Source organism: Impatiens glandulifera, chromosome 1, assembly GCF_907164915.1.
Source record: "Impatiens glandulifera chromosome 1, dImpGla2.1, whole genome shotgun sequence".
Classification (NCBI taxonomy): domain Eukaryota; kingdom Viridiplantae; phylum Streptophyta; class Magnoliopsida; order Ericales; family Balsaminaceae; genus Impatiens; species Impatiens glandulifera.
Genome location: NC_061862.1, coordinates 133101715 through 133109189, shown reverse-complemented (window position 1 = coordinate 133109189; position 7475 = coordinate 133101715). Strand labels below are relative to the sequence as shown.

General features: G+C 29.8%; 1 non-coding gene across 1 annotated transcript; it reads right to left on the bottom strand.

Moving 5' to 3' along the window:
* Positions 1 to 2280: 2280 nt before the first annotated feature.
* Positions 2281 to 2352, bottom strand: TRNAK-CUU. Its single transcript has one exon. It is a non-coding gene; the product is annotated as a tRNA-Lys (tRNA).
* Positions 2353 to 7475: the final 5123 nt, after the last annotated feature.

Below are 7475 nucleotides of genomic sequence, written 5' to 3'. Positions count from 1 at the left end.
AAATATTATTATTATTATTTTAATTCCTTAAATTAATTATAATAATTAATTATTATTCTAAAACTGAATTCCTTGATTCCTTACATACTTATCTAATTAGAATAATAATAAATTATTATTCTAAAATTCAAATTTACTTAATTAATTCGTACTCAAAATATATATATATATATAACCGAAATATATATAATATATTTATTAATATCTCTTTAATTATCTAATCATATCTCACTTTCTTAATTATATATATATATAACTCTTCAAATATTCTTACTAAAAATTATATATATAATTCTTGATTTTATTTTCGTTTCTATACCTTTAATGTTATCCTTAATTTCTTTTATGACATATACATTAATTATTATAAATAATTAATAATTATTATAAAAAAAAAAACTTAATTAGAATTTGAAAAGTTCTTTATTCCATAATTCCTCAATATATATAATTACATTCCTTAATTAATAATAATAATAATTAATTATTATTCTTAAAACATTAAATTCTTTAATTAATTCCTCAATATATATAACTAATTCCTTAATTAATAATATTAATAATTAATTATTATTCTTAAAATATTAAATTCCTTAATTAATTCTTTAATTATTAATTTGACAAAGTCTTTAAAAAAAATATTAGCATAATTATATAATTAATTAATTCCTTAATTAATAATAATTATCATAATTAATTATTATTCTATAAACTGAATTCTTTAATTAATTATAATTACTAAATTTCATATATATATTTCTTTAATTAATTATTTAAATAATAATTAATATAATTAATTCTATAATTAATAACAAATATATAACTTCAAATAAATATATATAATAGAAATAATTTCTCCTTAATTATCTCATTTTTTTTTATTTTATATATATTATTTAGAATTATTCTCTTAAAAAAACCTATTCAACTTCTCTATCATTATCATCCTTATCATTAAACCCTTACAAATCCAATCATCTATTCTAATCCTTGTTAGTTATAATCATCCTTACTAATATCATTAAACTCTTACAAATTCAATGATCTATACTAATCCTTATTAGTTTTGATTGAAATAGATGAAGAACATATATGAATATGTTTTAAAATTCTTATAAACCTAAATTTCAATAGATAGACATAGAGATGGCTCTGATACCACTTGTTAGATTCTTTAATCTAAATCTTTAATCCTTAAGTCTATAATCTATATACTCTATGTCGATAAATCGAGATAAACTATAATTGCGGAAACGTACCTGGATCTTGAATGCAGAACGGTTCATTAAGCCGTTCTTCGTTATTCTTTCTTGATCTTCTCTTGATCTTGAATCTGGACCTGAATCTGAATGTGGATCTTCTTGTTTAAGGATCTGGACCTGGATCGGAATGTCAGATGTGGGTGGGGTTTAAGTCTTCCAACCCTACATTGATAGCCTTCTTCTTTAGTGTTCTTGAGAGATGAACCTAAACCTTATTGTTCGATGAGAGAAACAAATAGGTAGGCTATCTATATGGGTTGGGACCTAGCCCTAATATACCCATTTATTATTCGGCCCATCAACGAAATAATGAATGTTATTTATGCTTCTACACAAATATGTCCCCATATTTATTATAGATGTCTAAATAAGCCCATAACCTTTATACTTTAATAGATCACTTTATTTGGGTTTTAATCTTTATTATGATAACAACTAATATATAATTATTAAATAATATATGTACCCAAATATTGGAAATAATTCCAACACAATTTAGGAATGATATTGTTGTTGATGGTTTATTTCTCATTCACACATGGAGATGAATTCTAATCATTATAAGGAATTGGGAGATTCGTCTAAGAAGGGTATAGTGTTTGATGAAGTAACAAAGGAAGCAATGTTCAAGGTGAGATAGAAATTGATGCTTGGTTTCTCATTTTTGGATACTCAAGATATTGTTGCTGGTTTTGTTAAAAAAATGTTGTTTGCTTGATGTATTTTCTAGTGGGTTGTTTGTATGTTGTATTTGTTTTTAAGTGTTGAACTCTTAATTCAGGTTTGTTTGCTTTTAAAATTAGGGCAAAATGTTATTTTGTCATAATCTTGTATTTTTCTTTCCTTTTGGGATTTTAATTAAATGACAATAAGTCATTTCCCAAAAAAAATGTATAAACATGAATAAGTTTTAGTTGATGTGGAAACTAACAACACAAAAAAACAAAAAAGAAGTGGAGAGAGCCTTAAACCTTTAACAACATGATTATGGTCTTACTAATTACACATGTTAAAAGTACACCCACCGAGGGCTTGAACTCTCGGCCACAAGGTTAAGAGCCTTGCGCTCTACCAACTGAGCTAGACGGGCTAGTTGAATTATCATTATAAATTTTTAAAAAAGAAAAAGAAAATTTTATAATTTTTAATTTCAATCGAAAAGAAAATCACTAAAATAACACCTGCCAGGGTCTTACACCCTGAAACACAAGGTTAATCCTTATGCATTTCCATATAAGATAGACATGTTACGTGATTTTGTGTATTAATTATTCGATGAATCGTGATCAAATTCTAAAAGATAACAAAAAAGTTTATATGTCTATTTTGTTGATGCTACTAAAACACTATGTCCTCCTTGTTCCTTAGAACTGAAATTGTATGTGTACTTGGGAGTTGGGGAGGGGTCGGGTCTGGTCGCGATAACTGATAGGCATAAACTTTTTTTCTTATTTGTAATTTAAACATCCTTTTGTTTACAAAGAGTACAGAGTAATTAAAAAATATCACGTTAAAGTAAGTAAGAAAACAAACGTTTTGTCTGTTCATAGCAAAATTTGAGTTATCAATTCCAAATTTTACCTACCCATACCCAACTTATACTGAATAATATGAGTTGTGTAATTTTAGTTTAGTTGAATATGGATTGAGTAATACATATTGAATTTACCCTATTTGCTCAAGCTAATATCTCCAATTCATTAATAAATAAGTTTGACTAAATAAACAATAAAAGACTAATATGTAGAATCAAACTAATCCATCATTTAGGTTGTGAATGTATTGTCTTATGATCAATTGAGCCAGCTCCAAGACTTCAAACTAATACCTGCATAATTAATACAAGAAAAAACTATAAAACATTTGTTTATGACAAGTACGATATTTGTTCTATTATATGTGCATCTTACTATTGGCTAACATTTCAGATCAATACCTGCATGATTAATCAGATGTGTCGCATCTAATCATTAACATATATGTATTAAAAGCTATCAATAAGATTAAATTTTGTTTTTTACGTGTTATTGTCTAACTACATTCGAATGAGATATTTTGGAATATATATATATATATATATATATAATAATGATTAAAAGGGATTTGGAGGTAGCATATACTCGCTCATGAGAATACCGGATTTTATTTGAGTTTATGGCGGGTAGAATAAAACTCTGTTCTAATATCATTATAAAATTTAAATTTGGATTAGTTTCTTTTCTCTAGATACAGATTAGATTTTTATTGATGATAGTAACATAAGAAGAGAAAGGGTGTCACCCACCTTCTGTTTCCTATTCCAAATGTTGCAAATGAAGGAATTATGTCCTTTAATCCAATGTGCAATGACTAAATGTGAATAGGACAATTAAGAAAATTAATTTAATCCAATTATTTTAGGAGTCGTAGTGCTTTGCTAGAAGCCAACTATGATTAATAGGGTAATACCTACAGCTATTATAATTGGGTCCTACGAGGTCACACATATAGGGTTTACCAATAGATGAAATGAGAATGATTATATTACTAATATATTAGATATTAGTAATATATATTATTCCTTTTATTTTGAAATAAAAGAGTAACTTTGTGGATAAACAATATATTAGATATTGTTAAAGACGTTTAAGCAAAAAAGAAATAAATATATATATTGAGGATATATTTATGAAAGATAAAATTATAACATATTTTATTGTCATAAATATGTTACGGTTTATCAAAAAGGAAGGTGGAAGGTTTCTTACATGACAATTAAAAGGGAAATAAATTTTCCTAGGTGAGAAGGGCATTTAAAAGGATGATTATTCGATAATCAATGAGACATACAAAAACTTCCCCATCCCCCTTTTTCTATAGCTGGAGAGAAGTTCTTTAGAACAAAGGGTGCTCTTGATTCTGAAAGCAAGCAATCAGATTGTTTCCTTTGGTTATCCTACGATCTAGCAATCGACGGTAACCGGATCTATTGGAACTCGTGTGGACCAAATAGAGGAGCAACAAGTGGGGCTCTGATCCTGATCCAATCAACCAGATCTGTCAAATTCACGTATCAAAGGTATACCATTTCAAGCTGTATGTTTATTCTATCAGTTATGCTTTTATATCAATGATTAGGTATTTTAGATTAGATCTAAAATTTCCGCACATATACCTAATCAAAAACAACAATGGTATCAGAGCTAGGTTGCATAAACTGATAGAACTATTTGATGCAATCTGAATAATAATCTAACAAGTTAATGATTAATTATAATATGATGATATTATTCGTAATATACAGTTAATTGATCTTGTTATGAAATATAATAAGTTTTGTTTAGAATTAAAATATATAAATATGATTTATATTATTTACTTTTTCTCAAAAGTTAAGAAAAGAAAATGCAAGTTCAAGATTAATACTCTTGAAAGTTACTACATGTTGAACCTTGAAGGATAGTGATCCGTAGAAAAGATTACATGTTTTAATATACATTGTTTTGGTTTTATTTATAACTATTTTTTTTTCACTTTTAAAATAAAACCAATGAAAGATTTTAGTTCCTAAAGAAATTGGGAAAATACCTTTCCACATCATAACCCAAGCAGTTTACGGTATTATTTTGGTTAAGATGGGTTTCGCAAAAGCGATTGTGTCTTTCCTCTACTGTATACTCTTGAGGGTGAATCTATATAAGGGATTCATAAACATTGATATGGTTGTACCCAACAAGAGACCAATACCAAGTCTTGGATCTTGAGGTATAGGGATGACTCTAAATTGGATTTAGATTATCAACCAAGAATTATAAAGAAGTTATGATTAGTAAATATTGTTTACTTACCCTGAATATACAAGGTCTAAGGCAGTGCAAAAGTACGTTAGACTTTTATCAAATGGGATCTTGGAATCATTTTGTTCAGAAAGGAACTATAATAATTTGAATAAAATGCGCATTCACTCCTGTTAAATTGTTTATCACAAGTGTTTGCATTGTCAATACATAAACTAATTAAGTTGTATTTAAATAACATATTGTAGATAATGGCAAACGATAATTTGAAATTCTCCCTGCGCTCCATTATTGAGAAAAACAAGTTAAATGGGACTAATTTCCTAGATTGGGAAAGGAATCTGAGGATAATTCTGAGGTCCGAGGGACGTGAGGACGTTCTTACTACCCCTATTCCAAAAGTGACTGATACCTCGTCTGACGAGGAGAAGGCAACAGCAACCCAATTGAAAACTGAGGCTTTACCTGTCACTTGCTTAATGCTTGCTGCAATGGAACCTGATTTGCAGAAGAGGTTTTTGAGTTCCGATGCTTATACCATCACAACTGAGCTGAAAACTCTGTTTCAGGATCAGGCAAGGATTGAACGATATGAAACTCACAAGGCTATACTTGATAGCAGACTTGTGAAAGGGAAACCCGTAAGTCCTCATGTGATTAGTCTAACTGGGCTGTTCAAGAGGATGGAAGATTTGGGGACCCCTTATGACCAAGAGTTGGCCACGGATATCGTTCTTAGATCCTTACACGATGGTTTTGCACCTTTTAGAATGCAATACCATATGAATGGACTAAAGCATGATCTAAATGAACTCCACAACCTGCTTAAAAATGCAGAAGGCAATATCACTGATGACAAGAGGAAGGAAGTTCTGAATGTCAATAGTGGGAAGGGTTTTAAGAAAATGGCTAAGAATAAAAACAATTACCAAAGAAAAGGTAAACAAGTTGCAAAACCCAAGGGTGATGAGAAGCCAAGAGTAGCTTCTGAACATGATTGTTTTTATTGTAAGACCAAGGGTCACTGGAAGAGAAACTGTCCCAAATATCTTGAAGATAAGAAGAACGGAACTGTGAGTTCCACTTCAGGTATTTATGTTATTGATATAATGACAACCAATGTCCATACATTAGATAATGGTCCCACTTGGGTATTTGATACAGCATGTGGTGTTCACATTATTTCAAATGTGCAGGGACTAAGAAATAGAAGGCGGGTGAAGAAAGGGGAGATAGACTTGCGCGTTGCAAATGGAGCAAGTGTTGCTGCACTTACTGTAGGAGTTTTTTGTCTGTCTCTACCTTCCGGTTTAACATTTGAACTTAATAATTGTTATCATGTTCCGTGTATTACCAAGAACCTTGTTTCGGTTGGTGCATTGCATTATGATGGTTTTGATTTTAGCCTTAAGAATGGGTGTATTTCTGTTTCTAAGAATAATATTTTCTATGCAACTGCTCATATGAATAATGGGATTTTTGAAATAGATCTTAAATCAGAATTATATAACATAAATAACAAAAGACAAAAACCAAATAATTTGAGTGAAACCTATCTATGGCATTGTTGATTAGGTCACATTAGTATGAATCGCATGAAGAAGCTCCATAGAGATGGAATTTTAAAAGATATGGATTATGAATCCATTATAACATGTGAATCGTGTCTGATGGGTAAAATGACAAGGTCACCTTTCAAAAGAAATTTTGAAAGGGCTACTGAACTATTGAATATAATACATACTGATGTATGTGGGCCAATGAGTACAGAAGCTAAAGGTGGTTATAAGTACTTCATCACATTTACTGATGACATGAGTAGATATGGGTATGTTTACCTTATGTCACATAAATCAGAATCCTTTGAAAAGTTCAAAGAATTTCAATATGAAGTAGAGACTCAATGTGGCAAGAAAATCAAAGCACTTCGATCTGATCGTGGTGGTGAATACATGAGCCATGATTTTGATCATCATTTGAAAAATTGTGGTATAGTAACACAATTGTCAACCCCAGGAACACCACAGCTAAATGGTGTATCTGAAAGGAGAAACAGGACCTTGTTAGACATGGTCCGATCAATGATGAGTTTTGTCAATCTTCCGATTTCCTTCTGGGGATATGCCCTTACTACCGCTGTACTAACACTAAATAGGACTCCGTCAAAAACTATTGACAAAACTCCATATGAGATATGGACTGCAAAAGTTCCAAAGTTGTCTTTTCTGAAAATATGGGGATGTGAAGCTTATGTAAAACGTTTACAGACAGATAAACTTGCCCCCAAGTCAGATAAATGTTTCTTTATAGGGTATCCAAAAGGAAGTTTTGGATATTATTTCTACAATCCAACACAGCAAAAGATATTCGTTGCAAGGGATAGTGTCTTTTTGGAAAGAGAGTTTCTTTCCAACAAGTCAAGTGGGAGAAATATTCA